The sequence below is a fragment of the Stegostoma tigrinum genome, unplaced genomic scaffold (genome assembly GCF_030684315.1).
Source record: "Stegostoma tigrinum isolate sSteTig4 unplaced genomic scaffold, sSteTig4.hap1 scaffold_57, whole genome shotgun sequence".
Taxonomy (NCBI): Eukaryota; Metazoa; Chordata; class Chondrichthyes; order Orectolobiformes; family Stegostomatidae; genus Stegostoma; species Stegostoma tigrinum.
The window spans coordinates 2,218,797-2,241,102 of NW_026728505.1; the positions used below are offsets into that span (position 1 = coordinate 2,218,797).

The window sequence follows — 22,306 nt, forward strand, 5'->3', positions numbered from 1 at the left end:
TTTAACATCTTCAAGTTTTGCCATTCTGTGCTCACTAACATAAACATTTTCTGAGTGGCAAAGCACCAAGGTTTTGAAATTCATATCCTTATTTTGAAATTTTGGCATCACACCACTTTCGTTTGATAGTCCGTCCAGCTGCAAACCCCTCTGAGATATATCTGAAGAAGGGTCACTGGACACAAAACAGTAATGCTGCTCTCTCTCTCCACAAGCACTGCCAGATAAGCTGAGTTTTACATCAATTTCTGCTTGTGTTACAACTTTCAAGCATCTACTGTCCTTTTGCTTTTTCCTTCAAGACATTTGTTCTCCCTGACTTCCAACCTCCTGTGGATTTCTGGTTTTAACTCCCACCTTTTTCATGTTTTCAGTTCCTAAGGCCATAAGCTCTTGAATTTACTCCCTAAACATCCGTGGTTTTCAAAGTCCCCTTGTTTGTTCAGGATATTCCTTGAAACCTACTTCTTTGGCCAGTTTTGGGTCACTTGTCCTAATAAGTACCTGGTATCAAATATTGTTTTGTGACAACCTTGTGTAATATGTCAGACCATTGGATTGAATCAAATATGTGAAAACATTTAAATTGTTCTTTTGGAAAACATCACTAATCCTTCACGATCATTTGGTAACTCCTTACCTAATAGCATTGCAAGTGCGACTTCACCACATGACCTGCACTGGTTCAGAAAGGTCAAACATCAAGTTCTCCAGATGTAACTGAGGATTGGCAATAGTACTGATACCTTTGGAGAGTGATCCAACGTTCATGTATCTGGATATGGTGAATGAATAGACAATAGGTGCTGGAGTAGGCCATTCGACCCTTCGAGCCAGCACCACCATTCATTACGATCATGGCTGATCATCCACAATCAGTATCCTGTTCCTGCCTTATCCTCATAACCCTTGATTCCACTATCTTTAAGTGCTCTATCTATCTCTTTCTTGAAAGTATCCAGAGAGTTGGCCTCCACTGCCTTCTGGGGCAGTGCATTCCATATATCCATCGCTCTCTGGGTGAAGAAGTTTTTCCTCAACTCTGCTCTAAATGGCCTACCCCTTATTTTTAAACTGTGTCTTCTGTTCTGGACTCACCCATCAGCGGAAACATGCTTCCTGCCTCCAGAGTGTCCAATCCCTTAATAATCTTATACGCCTCAATCAGATCCCCTCTCATCCTTGTAAACTCAAGTGTATACAAGCCCAGTCGCTCCAATCTTTCAACATATGATAGTCCCGGACGCCATTCCAGGAGTTGAGCTCGTGAACCTACGCTGCACTCCCTGAATAGCCAGAATGTCCTTCCTCAAATTTGGAGACCAAAGCAGCACACAATACTCCAGGTGCGGTCTCACCAGGGCCCTGTACAGCTGCAGAAGGTCCTCTTTGCTCCTGTACTCAATTCCTTTTGTTATGAGGCCAGCATGCTATTAGCTTTCTTCACTGCTTGCTGTACGTGCATGCTTGCTTTCATTGACTGATGTACAAGAACACCTAGATCTCGTTGTACTTCCCTTTTACCGAACTTGACTGCATTGAGATAGTAATCTGCCTTCCTGTTCTTGCCACCAAAGTGTATAACCACACGTTTATCCACATTAAACTGCATCTGCCACGTATCCGTCCACTCACCTAGCTTGTCCAACTCACCCTGTATTCTCATAACATCCTCCTCACATTTCACACTGCCACCCAATTTTGTGTCATCAGCAAATTTGCTGATATTACTTCTAATGCCTTCGTCTATATCATTAATATATATCGTAAACAGCTGCGGTCCCAGCACTGAACCTTGTGGTACCCCATTGGTCACTGCCTGCCATTCTGAAAGGGACCCATTTATCACTACATTTTGCTTCCTGTCAGCCAGCCAATTTTCAATCCAACTCAGTATTTTGCCCCCAGTACCATGTGCCCTAATTTTATTCACCAATCTCCTATGTGGGACTTTATCAAAGGCTTTCTGAAAGTCCAGGTACACTACATCCACTGGTTCTCCCTTATCCATCTTCATATGGACATGTTGCAGAACCTGTTGGGTAAGAGAAGTTCAGAAACAGAACAGCGATGGCTTCCTTCTGACTCGAGAGGGTCTAACTTTACTTTTTAATTGAAAAATCTTCAGGTTCATTTATAGTTCTTCACGGAGTATGAATTGTTGAACTTATTCAGCTGCATGTGTACAATAAATTTCTTCAGATGTGAGGTCAAAGAAATTCAAAACTATTCCTCATCCTCCCTCAGACTTTCTCTCACTGTTAAGGTGCCTACTCATGGACTTAGGGGATCCAGGTACATGATTATTTGAAGTTTCCATCCCATTTAGACAGTGGTTAAACAGTCTTTTGGCACGGCAGCCTTCATTGCTCAATTGTTTCAGTTTAGGAGTTGGGAAGTCATATTGAGGTTGCACAGGATGTTGATGAGACCTCTTCTGGAATACAATGTGCGGTTTCTGTCACACAATTACAGGAGGCATATCATGAAGCTGGCGAGCGTTAAGAAGAGGTTTACCAGGATGTTGCCTGGTATGGAAGCTTTGATTTATAAAGAAAGGTTGGATAGACTTTGACTTTTCTTGCTGGTGCTTAGGAGGTTGAGAGGCGGCCTGTTAGAAGTTCATAAAATAATGAGACATGTAGATAGTATGAATTGTGGTCGTCATTTCCCAAGGATGGGAGATTTCAAGACTAGGGAATGTTTTTAAGTTGGGAGGAGATAATTTAATAAAAAAAAATGCAAGGCAGAACTTTGCAGTGACTGTGAACAAAGCAATGGCAAGTTCCAGCAGAGAAACAGGTGGCAAAGAAACAGGTGACAGCCAGGCATGTGAGGGCTAATGTGTTTCGTTTGCCAGTGACATTCACCGCTTCACAAAGTGGAGAACGTTGAAGTGCGGCAGCGACAGTGATTATTTTGCAGGATATTCACCTTGCAAATGGGTTTTCCGCCAGTATCCCTGATTACATCGCAATCGACAGGATGAAAGCTGCAGCAAGACGTGTGGAGCCAGTGGTGTAATTGATACGGCATCTGATTTTGAATTGGAAGTTTGGAATATTGTATCCTCTCTCACTCGAGTGAAGTTGACAGCTTTTCTACCCTTGCAAATTGACAGACACTCCCGAAGAGGAATGTCTGGCCAACGCTGTTTTTGTCAGGTTCCCAGCAGCTTAAGTGAATGGATTGCTGGGTTTTGGAAATTGAAAATTGAAAGTAAAAGGTAAATGAGTAACTTGAGTGTGGGGCTACTTCAGCTCATTGTATATTTCATATCCCAGCTCATGGCAACAGTACCTATTGTCAGGAGAAACTGCATGTGTTCCACACAAAGCTGCCTTTTGCTGGGAAACCTTGTGTACAGCAGGAGAAGCGGGTAGAACACTGTGTGTATAAGACTGACACTGAGCCACACATTAAACGGTAAAGATAACAAGTAAAGTTGTAAACTTGCTCGCCCAGCTGGCTTGTTTTCGTTCAGACTTTTCGTCACCACGCAAGGTAACGTCATGAGTGAGACTTCCGAAGAAGCGATGTTGTTCTCCTCCACTTGAAATTTATACTGCCCGGTCTGTTCCGGCAACTTGTGTCATTTCGCATTCTGTTCTGTATGGGTTGCATATGGGGTCCAATTCTATTTGTATGCCGACTGCATTATGGATTGAGAACCATGCCTCTAGGAATTCCCATGTGTGGCTATGTTTGGATTGCACTACTACGGTTATGTTGTCCCAGTTAAACTGATGGCCTTCATTATCCGGGTGTACTGATATTAGGGAAAGTTTGTCATGTCATTTTGCTGCCGGCTGATGTTCAAAATTAAAATTATCCGAGCCCCTCAAGGCACTGACCCGAGTTGTGATGTGCAAAGGACAACACACAAAGGAGGATCCTTGTGTGATTGATCCAATGTGATCTGTATGCCAGGGTAACAGTGAAGACTGGTCTTCAACACCCACATTGAACCTGGCTCCACTTGGCCTCCAGTCACCTCTCACAAACTACCATGGCACTTCACTTTTCCTGACCTCCCCTCTATTCTTGTTTTAAACTGATTGCATGCCAGGCAGTTTCAGCTGGCATTGCTGCTGTGGAACTGTAACATGGAGTGAATCGATTTTGACTGATCAATGACATAATTCTCCTTCTCAAGATCAGTCAGTATTTCAGATTTATTACTTTAAATGATAACCATGAACAGGCTACGACAGTGAAGGCACTGAATCGTAATCACTGGACCAGCAGGAAAGATCAGTTTATGGCACTCAGGACACTGTCTGATTCGGCCTTGCATTCTCCCAACCTTCTGCACATGATGCCCCTCTGCTCTGTTTCGGTTTTGTTACGTCTTGATATATAATAGTCTCCAGTTATCTATTCTTTTGTTATTTCCAATACATGAGACCCTCTTTCCATGTCTTGTGCCTGGCTGCACAGCTCAGTGGTCAGAGCACTGGTCTCAGAAACAAGTGGTTGTGAGTTCGAGCCTGTGATAGTGTTTGTACACCCCCTGCTTCAAAGGTCAAAAAGAGCCCTTTAAAAATTATCTGAAATTATAACAGTATCATTTCCTCCACAGGTCGGAAATGTGTTTGAATTTCCACATTGCTGTTTGTCCTTCCACTTGAGGAGGAGCATTTGGAATGGCAGGAAGCAGCTGACATCAGTGATGTTTGGCTGGAAGTACAAGGTGAAGCAGGAAAACTGTAGGTGAGCAATGGGGGAGGAGCACAAACCCAGGGCATCCATCAAATACTTCCATTTGTTGCTGTAAATAGGTTCTAGTTTTGGAGTCTGGAATGGGACAGTAGAGCCAAGTGAGTGACGTTCTGCTTTCTGGGGGTTGCTCTCTCCGAAAGCCTCTGGCACTCTCGGTGGAAGGTGTCCTTGTTAGTTTCCTTCTGTGGGTGAAAATGAGGTTCACTTCCCCGAGGGGGCATGAGCACAGTCTTCCCACCTCAAACTTCAGTTTTGCTTGTTGGTTCCTCAAAGTGTTGACCCAGAAACCCGCACAGCACACACTTCATTGGGGAGACAATGGCCTGAGGTTGTTATCACTGGACACTTAATCCAGAGACCCAGATACTATGTTGGGGACTTGTGTTTGAATCCAGTTGCAGCAGACGGCAGAATTTGAATTCAATACAAACCTGGAATTAAGCGTCTAATGATGAGCATGAATCTGTTGTCCTTTAAGGGAAGTAAACTGCCATTCTTGCTTACATGTAACTCCTGACCCACAGCAATGTGGTTGACTCTTAACTGCTCTCTGGACATTTAGGAATGTGTAATAAATGTTACCCTGGCCAGTGATGCCCTCATCCCGTGAATGAATTTAAAAAGTACGTCAGGAATTCCTCCTGTATGCAATGATAACTGATTTGCTTTGCCCAATCTTTATGCCAACTGAAGTCACCTGACTCTTGAAGTCAGTGACCTTTCATCGTAGTAGAGCTCTCCCTTTCTGCTGGTGTCTTCAATTTCCTTTTTAGTGCCTTCTGCTAAAAGTACCACGCGAGTTGACTGGGGTGTATATACATCGACCACTGTCAATTTCTGTCCCTTGATGTTTCTAAACTGTACCCAGACTCCATTTCACCAGAACTAATATCCATTGTCATTACCATATTAATTTTATTCCGTAACCAGCAAAGCTGACCTACCTCCTCCTTCTTGTCAGTCCTTCCAAGAAACTGAATACCCCTGGAGCCCAGCTTCAGACATCGCAGATATTTTGGTTTCTGGTTTTCCAAAACATCCTGGATTCTGGAAAAGTCTGAGTTCAGTAGAAATTAGCAGTTGTAACACTGCTATGTAAGAAAGAAGGAGGAGCAAAAATAAGGAATAAAGCCAGTTAACATGATTTCAATCAGTTGGGAAAGTGCTTAATAATGTCTCTTCATTAAGTATGTTTTAGCAATGCTTTTAAAACAAAAATCGTATCATCTGATTAAATCAACGTGGTCAATCCAGAAGAAGACTTTCCATGATGGAGACAGGGCAGTTGCAGGTAAGTTCAAGGTCACCCTGGGGCCAGGCATGTTTGACAATTTCATTCCTTTTTGATAGTCAAACAAGTGAGGTCGCAAAGAGGAAACCAACAGCTGCATAGCACTTGGATTCCCAAGAGGCACTTTGTAGGGTGTCACACTGGTGGCTAATAGATAAGGGAAGGGCTCTGGAACTGAAGGTAATGTATGAGCATGAATAGAGAGTTGGTGAACATGCAGGACATAACAGTAAGTGTTGTTGTGACTGTGATGAGAGGAGTGCAAAGGATTCGAAGGTCAATGTAAACATTGAATTAACCTCCAGGATGTTTTTAATGGACTTTCAGGACAGATGAGACCATCCTTCCTCTTGACAGCTGACCAGCCAGTCTGGCCACCAAATAAATTAATAGACGGATTGGTCACATGTGGGCAGGCCTCCTGGTGCCTTCACCTCCATGGGCAATATACCAGGAAGGCTGTTCAGGGAAGATGGTGAAGATGGGAAACTGCATCCATGACATGATGCCCACGTTTACAAACAAGCCCTCCCCACATGACAACCGCGTACACGGAGATGAAGTGGAAAACAGCAGGTAACTGCTCGAACAGGTTTTGTGTTCTTTCTCAGGAAGGTTTTCTTTTAAAAAAGAATAAGCCCAGTGACATCACAATGGTTTGCCTGTGATGTCATAAACACAAACAAGAATAAACAGTAACTGCTGTGTGTCTTCACTTCATGTTGAGACAACGTGAGGTGAACATTGCAGACTTGTAGCTCTGCAGTTTCAAGTGCGAATCGCTTATTTCTTTTCTCTCCCTCATCAGTGTAATTAGAACTAACACGAATTGAAGCGGAGGGAAAGGAGCAATACCTTCGTGGTATCACTCTTGGTTGTGAGAAGAGTTTTGAGGTAATTTGAATTCAATATATACTGGACACTATTTGTAAAGAAATTAGATTTTAGTACGAATTTCAAAGACGGGAAAACTGGAAAAATGATGTGAATGTGGGGTAACCCGATTGAATTGATGCGTGTATGTTGTGGGTCACAATGGTTCCAGTACTTGCCAAAACCAAAATTATATTGGCCACATTTTTGTGTCCACTCTTTGATGGAGCAAAATGTTTCTTCTGGTCTTTGCTGAAGGTGATATTAGCAGGGAAAATGTTCATCTCGGATGACCACAAGATCCCATTATCACAACAATTCGCAAAAAAAACAAGAATGGAATTCTCCCGTATAAATCATCTACGATTTATCCCTCAGTGAATGTTGTTTCAATGGAGAAACTAGTCATTACCAATTGTTATTCATGAAAACGTGCTTTCTGCACATTAACCAGTGCCTTTCCTACATTACAGCAGCCAAAAAATAGTATTTGGATGAAAAAGGCCCTTTGGGAAATCATTCCCGATGTTCAAGGAGTTGAATTAGAGCAAAGCTTCGTTGAGTTTCATTTTGAACTGAAGTATCTGAAGGGTGATGTCCTGGCTGCTCAGTTGACAAGTTAAAATGTTAAATTGTTGAAGGAAGACCAAGTAGACAGTGAAGGCGCAAATGAATATTTGACATATATAATGAGGCTGAAGTCAGCAGTTGATATTTTTTGGTCTAGTATTTAAGTGTGATCGTACTCTTTCTCTTTTCATGTTGAATTTGGCTTTTACTTTTATGGTGTTTTCATTTGTCTTTTAGGTTTGACGATACTTCACCTTTCTCATTCCTCAGACTCCAACCCACTTTGATTCTGAAAGGTATGAGTTATCATTAATTTTTCACAAAGCACAAGCTTCAATCCAGTTCCTTGTCTCCCTGTGTTCAGTCAGGCATCGACTCACTTATTCCAGACCTCACATGGAAATTTGCCTTTCGAAACAATGGGAACTGCAGATGCTGGAGAATCCAAGATAACAAAGTGTGGAGCTGGATGAACACAGCAGGGAACTGCAGCAGAGATAATGGGAACTGCAGATGCTGGAGATTCCAAGATAATAAAATGTGAGGCTGGATGAACACAGCAGGCCAAGCAGCATCTCAGGAGCACAAAAGCTGACGTTTCGGGCCTAGACCCTTCATCAGAGAGGGGGATGGGGGGAGGGAACTGGAATAAATAGGGAGAGAGGGGGAGGCGGACCGAAGATGGAGAGCAAAGAAGATAGGTGGAGAGGGTGTAGGTGGGGAGGTAGGGAGGGGATAGGTCAGTCCAGGGAAGACGGACAGGTCAAGGAGGTGGGATGAGGTTAGTAGGTAGCTGGGGGTGCGGCTGGGGGTGGGAGGAAGGGATGGGTGAGAGGAAGAACCGGTTAGGGAGGCAGAGACAGGTTGGACTGGTTTTGGGATGCAGTGGGTGGGGGGGAAGAGCTGGGCTGGTTGTGTGGTGCAGTGGGGGGAGGGGATGAACTGGGCTGGTTTAGGGATGCAGTGGGGGAAGGGGAGATTTTGAAACTGGTGAAGTCCACATTGATACCATATGGCTGCAGGGTTCCCAGGCGGAATATGAGTTGCTGTTCCTGCAACCTTCGGGTGGCATCATTGTGGCAGTGCAGGAGGCCCATGATGGACATGTCATCAAGAGAATGGGAGGGGGAGTGGAAATGGTTTGCGACTGGGAGGTGCAGTTGTTTGTTGCTTGGCCTGCTGTGTTCATCCAGCCTCACATTTTATTATCTTGGAATCTCCAGCATCTGCAGTTCCCATTATCTCTGCTGCAGTTCCCTGCTGTGTTCATCCAGCTCCACACTTTGTTATCTTGGATTCTCCAGCATCTGCAGTTCCCATTGTCTCGAAAGGCAAATTTCCATGTGAGGTCTGGAATAAGTGAGTCGATGCCTGACTGAACACAGGGAGACAAGGAACTGGATTGAAGCTTGTGCTTTGTGAAAAATTAATGATAACTCATACCTTTCAGAATCAAAGTGGGTTGGAGTCTGAGGAATGAGAAAGGTGAAGTATCATCAAACCTAAAAGACAAATGAAAACACCATAAAAGTAAAAGCCAAATTCACTGCATCCCTAAACCAGCCCAGTTCATCCCCTCCCCCCACTGCACCACACAACCAGCCCAGCTCTTCCCCCCCACCCACTGCATCCCAAAACCAGTCCAACCTGTCTCTGCCTCCCTAACCGGTTCTTCCTCTCACCCATCCCTTCCTCCCACCCCCAGCCGCACCCCCAGCTACCTACTAACCTCATCCCACCTCCTTGACCTGTCCGTCTTCCCTGGACTGACCTATCCCCTCCCTACCTCCCCACCTACACCCTCTCCACCTATCTTCTTTGCTCTCCATCTTCGGTCCGCCTCCCCCTCTCTCCCTATTTATTCCAGTTCCCTCCCCCCATCCCCCTCTCTGATGAAGGGTCTAGGCCCGAAACGTCAGCTTTTGTGCTCCTGAGATGCTGCTTGGCCTGCTGTGTTCATCCAGCCTCACATTTTATTATCAGGGAACTGCAGCAGCTTGGCCTGCTGTGTTCATCCAGCCCCACACTTTGTTATCTTGGAAATATTCCTGCTCCTTTGTTCCATTTGCTCATACTCATCTGTGACATATTAAATTAGATTAGATTCCCTACGGTGTGGAAACAGGCCCTTCAGCCCAACAAGTCCAAACCGCCCCTTGAAGCATCCCACCCAGACCCATCTTCCTTTCACCCACACACCCTTCAACACTACGGGCAAATTAGCATGGCCGATCCACCTAGCCTACACATCTTTGGACTGTGGGAGCACCCAGGGGAAACCCATGCAGACACGGGGAGAATATGCAAACTCCACACAGTCAGCCTGAGCCTGGAATCGAGCCCGGGTTCCTGGCACTGTGAGGCTGCAGTGCTAATCACTGAGCCACCGTGCCTCCCATATCCGACGAGATTAAAACAGCAGCGGTCCATTGACACCTCTGAAAAGTAGTAGTTGTCAGCCTTGCATCAATGACAGCACCCTGACCCTGGAGTCAGACAGTTCTCAGTGTAATATCACTGAGCACAATGAGGACTGATGTGGCAGCCCCCTTGAGCGACCTTGACAGACTGAGCAATAGGTGACCCGACATCTAACTGATGTCTCTACAGTTTCCCAGCTGTTTTCTCCCCACTCCCCACACTGGGTTCAGTCTCCCACTGGGCTGACTGAGTCCCACTCACTGGACTGCAGAGGTGTGGACTCTGAGAAGCTGACTGCCTCGGGTGTCCATCTGGCAGTGCCCATTACCCTGTATTAATGCCAGAGACTGCTCTTGGTGAACCTATCCTGCATGAAGGCAGCCTACCTTGCCTCGACTGTGGGTTACTCCCTTTAGATTCTGAGACAGTGCTTCCAGGGTGTGTAGAGTGATTTTTATTTATATATTGATGTGAAAGCTTTGTTGATTTTTATTTTGAGTGGCCTAAAAAGTCTGAAACCTGACGTCCGTGTTGGCTTAGTTAGGATTTTAGAGTTGTGTTTTCTAAGCAAGAGCAATGTGATATCAGAAGAGCAAACAGATCATGGACAGATGTAACTACACTGAAGTCAGCATTTTATCTTTTTTGGTCTAGTATTTAATTTTTATGGCAGTCTTTCTCTTTACATGTTTAATTTTGTTTTGTCTGTCATGATGTTTTCATTTATCTTATAGATTTGACTGTTATTTCCGGTCAGTCAGCTTGCCGAAGCAGTCAGATTTCCGTCATACTACTCTGAATAAAAATGGTTTGTACTATCCTTGGTTTTTTACACATGACAAATTCCAATCCCCGATTACTTATTCTTCATATTCCAATATACCATCCAACACTCACTCACTCGCACGTTCTTCCACGATGTGCAAGATGTTTTATATATTTGGTCACAGGTTTGTCCCATTTCATTCTGAGGGAGCTGAAATATTTGAAGGCTGATGCTCTCGTCTGCTCACTTGGCCTTTTAAAGTTTCAATTGTTCTAAGGAAGAGCAAGATGATATTGAAAGAGTAAACAACATTTGTGTTGACCATGAGGGATTGTCCTTCTCAACTTCTCCCCGTGCCTGACATGCTGGTTAAACAACCACCAGCTGTCTCTCTCTCTCACTCATGTGAGCACAGCCCTATGATGTGGTGTGATAATGGTGACTTTTTTTTTCGAAAGGTGGGTCACTTTGAAACAGACAAGCGGGTTTTTCTTGTGATAATCACTGACTGTTTATGTCAGGAAATATCTATTGCTGCACTTTTCAAATCCAAGCTATGTCCGTTGGGTGTGAAATCTGGCGACAGACGTTTTTCCAAAAATGTTGTCCGTTGGAGCTTCTGAAGTTGGAGTCTGTTGGGTTCATTCAGAACTTCAAGACTGCCATTTATGTTATGCCAGTGTATTCACGGTAAATGGATAAATGGTGGATAAATGGAGTTAAGAGAGAAACACATCATGATGTGATACAATGGAGCAAGCTCAAGAGACCTTATTCCTATGAATTCAGAAAATATCGTTTAAGTTCTGAGATATTCAGCAAGCAAACTGTAAGACAAATGGAGTAACAAAAGTATGCTGTGTACTAGGATAGAGATCTGTTCAACTTTTCTAATTGGTATTAATTAAGTAAGCGACGTGCAAATTCTTCTTTTCAATTTAAGACTGAGATAGAATAGTCACCCAATTTACATTCATGATGAACATAGAACAACGACATAATCATGAAGAGGAATTGTGTCCCTTGATGTCGTGTAGTGGGGGTGGTGAAAATAACTGTCATGTTTTTCGTAAATTTTTGACAATCATCATGACTAGAACTAACTTATAGCCACAAACTGGAGTGTGTTAATAGGAGTTAAGTGTGGACATTAGATGGTGTTTCAATCACTGCCCACATTCCACTGCTCTGCCACATGCTGTGCCTGGCAACCTTCAGTTAACAAAGTCCAAATTTGAACCAGATTTGCAAACCAGTTCCTGAATTTGAAACAAGAAGAGAACATGTCATCTGTCAGGCAAGCTAGTGTGTTGTGGCATTTTGACTACGAGAGGTAAATAAAACAATGTTCATGTGGAACTCTACTTAATATTTGAAACCTGAATGTGCACACTTCAGTTGATTTTCTCCACTGCATAATTAACTTCAACTCTTCCATCCTGCTTTTATTGACATGTTAATATCTGCTTGAGAGATTTCCTCCATGCCTGTTGATTGCTTACTAATTGCATATGTTCAATATGCTGTGAAAATGCACCAGTTTTGAATTATCGCCGCAAAAACTGTGCGTTGAGGGACTGTGATTTACTGTGCTCGATTATTTTTTTTTCCTTTTTGCTGGCATTGTGAAAACTTAGAACACTGAAGGGCACATCCTTCCATAGATATCCTGCCCTTTCTTCTGTTACACCGTGCGATGAATGGGAAGGAAAGGAGCGGGAAGAATGATTATGAAGTAAATTTGAGTAGGGGAGCTGATAGCCTGGTACCACAACAACAGAACAGATGGAAGGAATGAGAAGTAGGGTGAGAGAGGAAGGAACAGAGATTTCACCATTAAAAATGGTGAAAGCAATGTATTGACAGCTGGTAGCCTTTATTTTAGTAACGTATTGCAACCATTCAATAGTTTTGCTCTTGTAATATTTAAACATGGACATTACGTAATTTCTCTTGCTGAGATTGTCAGCATGGTCATAAAACATCAATTTATTTTTAATGTTATTTGTCTTACTGGATCAAAATATGGTGACACATAAACAATTTGAGCTTCAAAATCTCCCCTTCCCCTACCGCATCCCAATACCAGCCCAACTCGTCCCCGCTTCCCTAATCTGTTCTTCCTCTCACCTATCCCCTCCTCCCACCCCAAGCCACACACCCATTTCCTTCTGTCTAACCTCATCCCGCCCCCTTGACCTATCCGACCTCCCCAGCCTGACCTATCCCCCCCACCTCCCCACCTACACTCACCTTTACTGGCTCCATTCCTGCCTCGAAACTTGTCTGTCTCCTCCCCACCGAACTTCTCCTCTATCCATCTTCGATCTGCCTCCCCCTCTCTCCCCATTTATTTCAGAACCCTCTCCCCCTCCCCTTTTTCTGATGGAGGGTCTAGGCCCGAAACATCAGCTTTTGTGCTCCTAAGATGCTGCATGGCCTCCTGTGTTCACCCAGCTCCACACTTTGTTAGAGATAATGGGAACTGCAGATGCTGGAGAATTCCAAGATAGTAAAATGTGAGGCTGGATGAACACAGCAGGCCAAGCAGCATCTTGTGCTCCTAAGATGCTGCTTGGCCTGCTGTGTTCATCCAGCCTCACATTTTATTATCCACACTTTGTTATCTTTGTTTGAAGGTTATGCTTTTCTTCAGTCATGCTTTTTTATACTTGTGTGGGGTAAAGTTCTTAAAACGACAACTTCATTTAATTGAAACACATTTTGTACAATTTTCTATTACTTGGAACAAGTCTTGGAAATACATTTCCTGTGATTACAGACAATTCATCATTCTGACTGAACCGGCCAGCTACTCTGGCAAAGTTGAGAGGTTCACATTGGATTTCAAATTTCAAATCAGGCTCCTTAAAGAGTGCTCCAATTCCCTCCTTTGCTGACATGCTCCACCCTGACCCCTGCCCAATCCCAAAGGTATATTCATCTGCTGACATGAAGGAAACTGAATTTGATATAGGGGTGCTTGATGCGATTTGAACTATGAAGTTCTTTGTGAGAGTTCTTAATTTCTTTTGCACACTCCACAGCATCAAGTATGATAACCCTTAGGCAGCACATTGGAAGAAACCTTGCATGGCATGAGTTGTGGAACAAAAAAAAACAGAGGTTTCCTTTTTCTTCAGTTTCTCCCTCCTTCTATTTTCCGCCAAGTCAGCAAACATTTTACACCTCTCTGTTTTCCTACCAGTTATGTAAGCTTGCTTTCAAGAGTAATTAGATTCCTAAAAACAATATTGTTCAGAAATGTGAAGTCAGTGATATTGTTAGCAGAGAATTCAAACAGGATTGAAGCCAGACTGTCTAATTTCCGGTAGCTTGCTGTGGCCTCGAGCTGTAGACAGAAGTTGCTGTACATAATTCCACATTTACTCTGTTGTGGAAACTTGCTGGCCCATCTGATGACTGGATTGAAGTAGAAATTGAGAAATAGTGGGTGGTCAGCTGAAGGGATTTAATATTAAATGTTTATTTACTTAAAATGATGGTTTAATATTCTTGAGATCGATACAAAATAACTCCAAGGCTCAAATTTCTGTTTTATATGAATCTAGCTGGCCATGTTTCTGTGATGTTTTGACTTTAACTTTGTATTTTCTTTGAATGGTTCAAGTAATACATGAAGTGACCAGCTGCTTTATCATTGGATTGAACATATTGTATCTCCTCATCAATGGTATTCCCCTCCAGCCCTTCAATGCTCATATCTTTGCACTTCTAATTCTGGCCACTTTGATTTTCCCTGCATGCTTGATCTTCTTTATTCTGTCATTGGTGTGTTCAGCTACCCAGTTCTGCGACACTCTTCCAAAACATCTCCTCTTTGTCCTCAAAACCAATCTTTCTGACCAAGCTTTTGGTGGCCTGTCCTAGTTTTAGCTTCATGAATCTTGGAGTGATTTTTAAATGATTATGTAAATGTGAAGCATTTTGAAATGTTTCTACCATGTCAGAGATCTGTACAAATAAACGTTGTTCCTGCATCACATTTACTTTTTAAATTCGTACTCTCTGTAGGCATCAGGAGATGAGCTTCCATCACATCTCACTGTCGATACCTCCAACGTTCAAATTCTTAACTCTGAGACCTCAAAAAGACTCGTCGAAAATTTTGTAATCGCTCTCATGAACAAGGAGCGTTTCTACATCTGCACATTCTTTTCGACATACCAAGCATATACCACTGCTGAAAGTGTGTTGTACATCCTCCTGGACAAGTGAGCATAAATCTAATGAGCATCTCCTTTGTTTAATGGTAATGATCGAAAAGTATGTTCTTTCGAGTAATTTTTGTTATTAATCCTTCTGGCAATGAATCGCTGAAACTAGCCATATGGAAACAACTCTCAGGAAACTGAGAATCTCCATCCAACCCTCAGTCAGGGAGACGATTTTTTGTTCATTGAAGACATGAACTTACCTGCACCCAAATCCCTCGGACGTTAAGCTCTGCAAATTTGGGCTTTAACTTTCATCCAGTTTCATCAGAAAAGTCCACATTTTTTAAAGTATTCTGGAGGATTTTATCCTCCACACAGATGGTTTTATCCTACACCTTCTGCCCAAAAGGTCCAGATTCAAATTCTATCTCCTATGTCATGTGCCATAATAAGTTTGAATAACTTGATTAAAAGTAATTAGACTTGAAGTCCTTCATAAAGAGAGACTGCAGTGGGACTGATGAGCTTGTTTGTTTACAACAAGGCAAAGCAGTCCTTCAGCTCTCCTGTTTTGTGCCCCCATCGCTTTCCAATATCCCTGATCCCAAATGGTGGCACAAATCATGTTTAAGCACCCGGCTAGTGATTTGGGACAGAAGTGAATAAAACATACTCACAAAACATAATGCTGAGACAGGTGCCAATGTATTTTTGATTATTTTTTCGCAATAATGAAGCGATCGAGAACCAGTACAATACAACGATTAAAAAGTGTGGTGAATGTATTAGGACAATGTCTAGACCTTGGTATTAAAGATAAACAGTGACGTTGACTTCCTTCAATGCTTTTTATGTAGTTTGGCGCTTCCTACAACTATGTTTGGAATGTTTAAGTTTCTGCATGTAGTGAATGGAAAAATGTTACTTTAATTGAAAGAAGCCTATCAATTGTCTGTAATAACAAAGTGTGGAGCTGGATGAACACAGCAGGCTCTGCAGCATCTTAGGAGCACACACGCTGACGTGTCAGGCCTAGAGCCAGCTTTTGTGCTCCAAAGATGCTGCTTGGCCTGCTGTGTTCATCCAGCTCCACACTTTGTTAATTCGATTCTCCAGCATCTGCAGTTCCCATTATCTCTGATCAATTGTCTGTAAGTCTGTGTTGGGCATAACAATCAAAGTTTGGAAGCTGAGTCCAGGGTGAGGAACCTTCATTGCAAAACTAAAATGTTGGTCAAATGAATGTCTGCTTCCAACTGAAATATGCAGGAATACCGCAATTCTGTAATAATGGGTGAAATGTTTTTCAAATGACATCAGTGATGGTTTCTCTCGTCACCTCAGTTTTTATACATTAGTTTTTTGCACGTTGGGTGAGCATTGAACAGTTTATGTACTTCACAAATGATGTTTTGGGGTAACTTATCAAAGCTCAGTTCGGGTACAAAGCGATTCTCACCACTGCTGACCTTCAATTGATGTACCTCTGACATTAGAGGGATATCCCTGGGTAGGAGAAGTTTCCCAAATGTGCTATGGTTATAAAATTTGAGAAAATCAGCAAATAACCAGAGATGATTAGATTTTTCTTCAAAGCAGTAAGCTAATGAGCTGGCTTTCATGAACCCAATGGGTTGCAGAAATCGATCCAGCTGGACCTTTCAAAAGTGAATTTGGGTTTCTCTTTTTGCCTGTTGCCAAAATATTCTCTTTCTTTGCCCAACTAAATAAATGTTCCAGCAGAATAATTCCAGCAATAAGCTTCTGAGTTTTTAAAAAAGGGTGACCCATTCTTGCCGTAGAATTTGAAACATCACAGCTCACTCATGTGTCTCATGTTATCTCTCAGAGGTGAGATAGTGGACAACGATTCTTCGCAGGTTATTACTTTCTTATTTGCTTTTGTGTTAGGCCGGTGGTCATTCTTAGATGATGGTATTCTTTGAAAGGTAAAACGAAAATTTCGTAAAACCAAGGAATCTCAGCAAACTGTGGTTTGTTGAAATTTGAGGAGTTTGGTTCTCATTAAACTCTAAGGTAGCTGTGGTTAAGACAGTCATCTGTTATATTTACTGTCTCCTCCTTTCACAATGTAGCTGTTTATTACTTTGGCTGCTTTGATCTCTAACTTGTCCATTGTCTTTTGGTGAAAGTCTCCATCTGCAGGGAGATTCTTGGAGTTTTTAAAAAGTCAACAACAAAATGGCTTCCATGCCATTCAAATTTCAAACCCATTTTACCAATTGGACAGATTTTGTGTTTAAGATTAGTGTTTGAGTCAACCATTTTAATTCGGCTAAAAGATCATCATAATTCAACGGATGTTTATAGCATCCGTTCACCTTACACGCACCCTACATTTCAAAATTTTCCTTTATCCGTGGTGAAAGGGAGAAACAGTCTGACTAGATGCTACAGTTATTTTGGTGTTCTGTAATTAGATCCAGGGAATTCATCTCTTTTTACTTAAGTGTTCTCATTTACTGAGGTTTTTATTTGAGACAGAGAATTAACTTGAGTTCAAAATGGTTAGGATCGTATAGTATGACTATAATTTTAAAAATCTGTTCCTGCCCAAGTTTTCCAAGTGTTGACGATCAGTCCATGACTTCTGAAGGAATGAATTTGTGACTGACAGATTTGGTGACGTGACAAAGATGCGCTAAAAAATTAACCTTAGAGGACTTCGGAATACTGCAGAGAAATATAGGTTTAGCAAGTCGTCAACGATCTGACAAATAGAGTTGTATATGGTAAATTTGAAGTCCATTTTGGCAGAAAGAATAGCAGTTTTGTTTTTATTGAGGGAGATTGCATTGCTCTGAGATACAGTGGAATCTGGGTATCCTCGTGCATGAATCACAAAATGATCGTGTACAGACATGTTAAGTAATTTGGAAAGCAATTAAATGCAGAGCAGAGCTCTGGAATATTGTAAATGCAAAGATAAACAGATACTTGTTGAGGGAGAGGAGGTGAAAGGTCATTAGGAGAGGCAGGAATGTAGATTTGAAGTTACGATCAGATGAGACAGAACCACATTGAATGCTTTACTCTTCCCTCCTTGTATGGGAAGTGGCAGGTATGCTGTAAAATGCCAAATTGGAGTTTCAATGCAAAGTATTAACAAACTCGGTAATCAAGGCTTCAAATGCCGAAATCCTGAACCTTCAGATGTTTTTCAGTGGCTGAATGCAAATTGTAGATTCAAGCTTGTTTAAAATCACTTAGTTTGTGCTGTCTGACCAATTGCAGATATGGAAGCTTTGACACCTCAGAGGCAGAAGAGATTCCAGTAATCGATTCAGTGAGCACAAAGTAAGATTTAATCTTATGTGTGACTTAATTAAGTTTCATCCAAAATACAACAATGTTAAAAAACCTGCTGGCACTTCCTGTAAGATCTATGGAGGGCCTTCCTCCCACAGCAATGCAGCAAACACGAGACAGCAGCAGTCACATTAACAAAGTTGCTTGATTGTATCAAAAATCTACACAGATTTTGTTTGTTTAAAAAGAAAAGTTGTATCAACAGAAAAGATCCAAAAGTGTTCAGTGAAAAATTGCTCATCCATTCACTATTCAGATCTCCATTTGTCGCCAAACATTTAGATAGCTGAGCTCTGAATTAAGGATACAACATGAAGAATTGAGGTTCCCACCTTCTCCCCTCCCCTCAGTCTGCCTGTGGTGTCTTTCAAATCTCCTGTGAAGGTTTTGAAGAAAAACCTACTCGCAGTACATCTGGAGGGTGATCTATTTTATAAAAACAGTTGACCAAGAATGAAATAGAGGCAGAGCTGCAATCTTTTCTTTGCTGTCATTACGGTTGGTATTGCTGAGCTTATACAAAGGAGATCTGCAGGCCAATGTCCACTGTAGGAGTTGAGGAGCTCCAATATTTGCCAGAGAGACAGACATGTGCAGCTCTCAGCTGGTGACTTAATTCATGCCCAGTGCGTCGTTAAGCCGGCTACTTTGCCCACCACTGACAATACAGTATAATGGTGCAGAAGAGAGTTCAGCTTTCCTCCTGAACTCCCCTCCACTTTGCCAAGAATGTCATGTCTCAGGCCAAGGCCAGTTGACTTGGGACATTCAGCCCTGTATGTACAGACAGTATCTGAAGTTCTTCATTGGAAAGTTGGTTGCCCTTCTATATTTGGGCCAGGAGCTCTTTGTTTGAGATATTTTTAGACTTTGCAACAAATATAAAATGTTGAATATATGAATCTGTTACATCCTTCTGTCCCTCTCTCTGTCTTTACAACCACACTCCAGTCTCACGGTCTTATCCTGTAAACTATTGTTCAGGGTTTTGGGGAGACCAATCACCATATTCTGTAGTTGCGTCTTGACCCGTTGTTAGAAAATTAGCTCTCAATGGCACGAAATGCCGACTCAATGTCTTTCAGGTGTATGGAGATAATTTTCTTGTGGATGTGGATGTTTCCTCAAATTTACTTGATAACACTTTTCGGACCATTTGCAGATCACCTGACGGTGCAAACTACAAGGTAGATGGGAAACCATGCTCTCTAAAATCTGTCATGAAAGAGTAAATTTGAATACAATATGTGGTTAAGGTTTGCTTTATTCAGAGCACAAGGAATACAAAGGAAACTACCGATGAGCTAAGAATTACTGGGTACAAGTGTTTGTTTAAAATGACATTCTTCACAACTAATTTCAGCAGCGGAAACAATGCTAACATTCCGAGCTGTGAGGAGCTTGAAAATCCAATTCCTCTAGAGACAGTTGCTGAGATCAGAAAGTAAGTATTGATCCAATGTGTGAGGAAATGATGCTTTAATCAGAATACAACTATGTGAAGGGCAACCTCTGGAGGCCGCCATTTTCAGGAACATTATTTAGAGACTTTCTCCTGAAACTTAGCAGCATCTGTGGTGAGAAAGCAGAGTGGGCATTTTGAGTTGAGGTTCCCATGTTCAGAACTTCGCATCTCTGAAGACGTGTCGCTTGGCTCAACTTGAACTCTGTTTTCTGTCTGTAGATGCTGCAAAACCTGTTGAGTTTCTCCAGCAATGCCTGCTTTTCTTTCAGCTTGTCGGCTTCTGTAGTTTGTTCTTTTACATTAAAGAAACAGTTGGCTGTTGTTCTAATATTTGCTCTGTTCTTAGTGTTGTAAAAAGAAATTTTAGATGGAAGATTGTGGTTCATGCTGCAGGCCTTCTGCTGGAACTGCAACCTGGAGGCCTTGGCCGATTCCAGCGGTGACCAACAAAGAGATCATTGCCGGGTTACTCACCAGTTGACGGTTTGGCTCAGTTTTGACAGCTGCTAGTCCAGTGAAAGGGATGGCAGATCAGCACCTTTCTCAGCCCTACTGTTAATGCTGATTGTCACTGAGGTTGTGTAAGTGGGCGCCATCAGGAAAGTGAGGGAGGCAGTCCTTAGATGTCAGGGAGAGCCCAGGTGAAAAAGAGAACTGGCCCATGTCACATAGCTTTGCAATGTGTAGGTGGTAAACTCCCTCCCTGCCATTTTCCTAATCCTCCCACCTCCAATTTAATTGTCAGCGAATGATTGGCCATGCATTAACACACAGTCTTTAATGGAATATTTCTTTTCCAAACATTGGACTGTGCACTGCCAGTAAATATATTGAAAAACTTGACTCTCTAACTCTGTTTGCAGTGTTATTACATGTCCCACCTCCCCGCATCGCCCAAAAAAATCCAGACCATTGTGCTTTGAGAACTTGTGTGAAAGTTGAAATCCCTTCTTCCTTGCAACTCCCCCAGCTCCTCTTCCAGACTCAACTCCTGTCACTTGCAAACCACCTGTTAGAGCTTGGAAGGGAAAAACAAATCTCGATCTATTGTAGTTACATACATCAGAAATGTTGCCTGTTTAACAAATCCAGTTGAATAGGACTTGACAACTTGAGAGGGCTTGTCATCTGAAGAGTGGTTGAGGGTTTTGGTTCAGTTTAGGATGGAGTTTAGAAGGATGGGAGGGAATTTTATTGGCACTTACAGAATACTGAGAGGCCTGGAAGGATTGTACATGGAACAGAGAAGATGTTTCCACTAGGAGGAGAGATTAGGACATGCGGGCACAGTCGCGGAGTGAAGAGGCCAACCTTTAGAACTAAGGTAAGAAAGAATTTCTTCAGACAGGGAGTGGTTAATCTGAGGAAAACATTGCAGGAAGCCGACGTCATTCGGACTGTTTAAGATAGAGAGAGAGATGGGTTCTTGATTAATAAGGGGATCAAGGGTTTCAGAAGAAGGCTGGCGATTGGGCTTCAGAAACATCACAGCCAGAATTGAATGGCAAAGCAGACTGAGGAGGTCGAATGAGCTAATTCTGCCCCTATATCTTATGGTCTTATGGATTTGACACTAAATATTTCATTGGTTCTTTTGTGATGAAGCCACTTCTGGGTGCAAGTGTTTTTTTAAAATGTCTTTAGTTTTTGCCTTATATAGTCAGGAAGGCAAATGCAATGTTGGCATTTATTGTGAAAAGATATGAATCTAAAAACAGGGCTGTACCTCTGAGGCTTTATAAGGCTCTGGTCTGGCCGTACTTGGAGTACTGCGTGCAGACTTGGGCCCATATCTCAGGAAGGATGTACTGTCCCTGGAACGTGTTCAGAGGAGGTTCACGAGAATGGTCCAGGGAATTGAAACCTTAAAATATGAGGAACGGTTGATGACTCTGAGACTCTACTCATTTGGGGTTTAGAAGGATGAGGGGTGATCTAATTGAAACTTTCAGAACACTGAATGGCCTCGACAGAATGGTTGTTGGGAAGATGCTTCCATCGGTAGGAGAGACGAGGCCCCGAGGGCACAGCCTTAGAATGAAGACAAGACCTTTTAAATTGGAGATTTGCAGAAACTTCTTCAGCCAGAGAGTTTTAAGTCTGTGAAATTCACTGCCACAGAATGCTGTGGAGGCCAGGAAATTTAAAACTGAGACAGATAGGTGCCTGATTATCAAGGGGATCAAGGGCTATGGGGAGAGAGCAGGAGAATGGGGTTGAGGAACTTATCAGCCATGACGAAATGGCAGAACAGACTCAATGGGCCGAATGGCCTAATTTCTGCACCTATGTCTTACGGTTTTGTGGTCTTAAATAATTGCAGGTCTAAAACCTTTGACAGCCCAAACTCTGAGAAAGATGAAGAACCAAGTTCACCAAAAGAGACAGCAACAATTTCAAAGTAAGTTTCATCCTTCTGTGCTTCATTCATAATACATAACATGAAAAGAAATTGCTGTGAATATAGTAGCTCTTGAAAGATTATATCGCCGTTCGAGACAATAAAAATCACATTAAAGAAACAGCTTTATTCCCTCCGAGGCCATTGCCAGTAATTAAATCAATGACACATTTCAGCCTTTGATCGATAGAAAACATTCAAAAATGTTCAGTGAAAATTTGATTGGCCCTCAACATCCAGACCTTGGTGGTCTAACTTGCAACAATGCTAAACTGCGAAACCTCCCACC

General features: G+C 42.4%; 1 long non-coding RNA gene across 1 annotated transcript in view; it reads left to right on the top strand.

Annotated features, from left to right (window-relative positions):
• Positions 1-22,008, top strand: part of LOC132208911 (uncharacterized) — a 23,608-nt gene extending 1,600 nt beyond the window's left edge. The window contains exons 2-5 of the long non-coding RNA XR_009445027.1: positions 7,694-7,752; positions 10,612-10,685; positions 14,679-14,878; positions 18,077-22,008. This is a non-coding gene — a long non-coding RNA (uncharacterized LOC132208911). The remainder of the gene's footprint in view (positions 1-7,693; positions 7,753-10,611; positions 10,686-14,678; positions 14,879-18,076) is intronic.
• Positions 22,009-22,306: the final 298 nt, after the last annotated feature.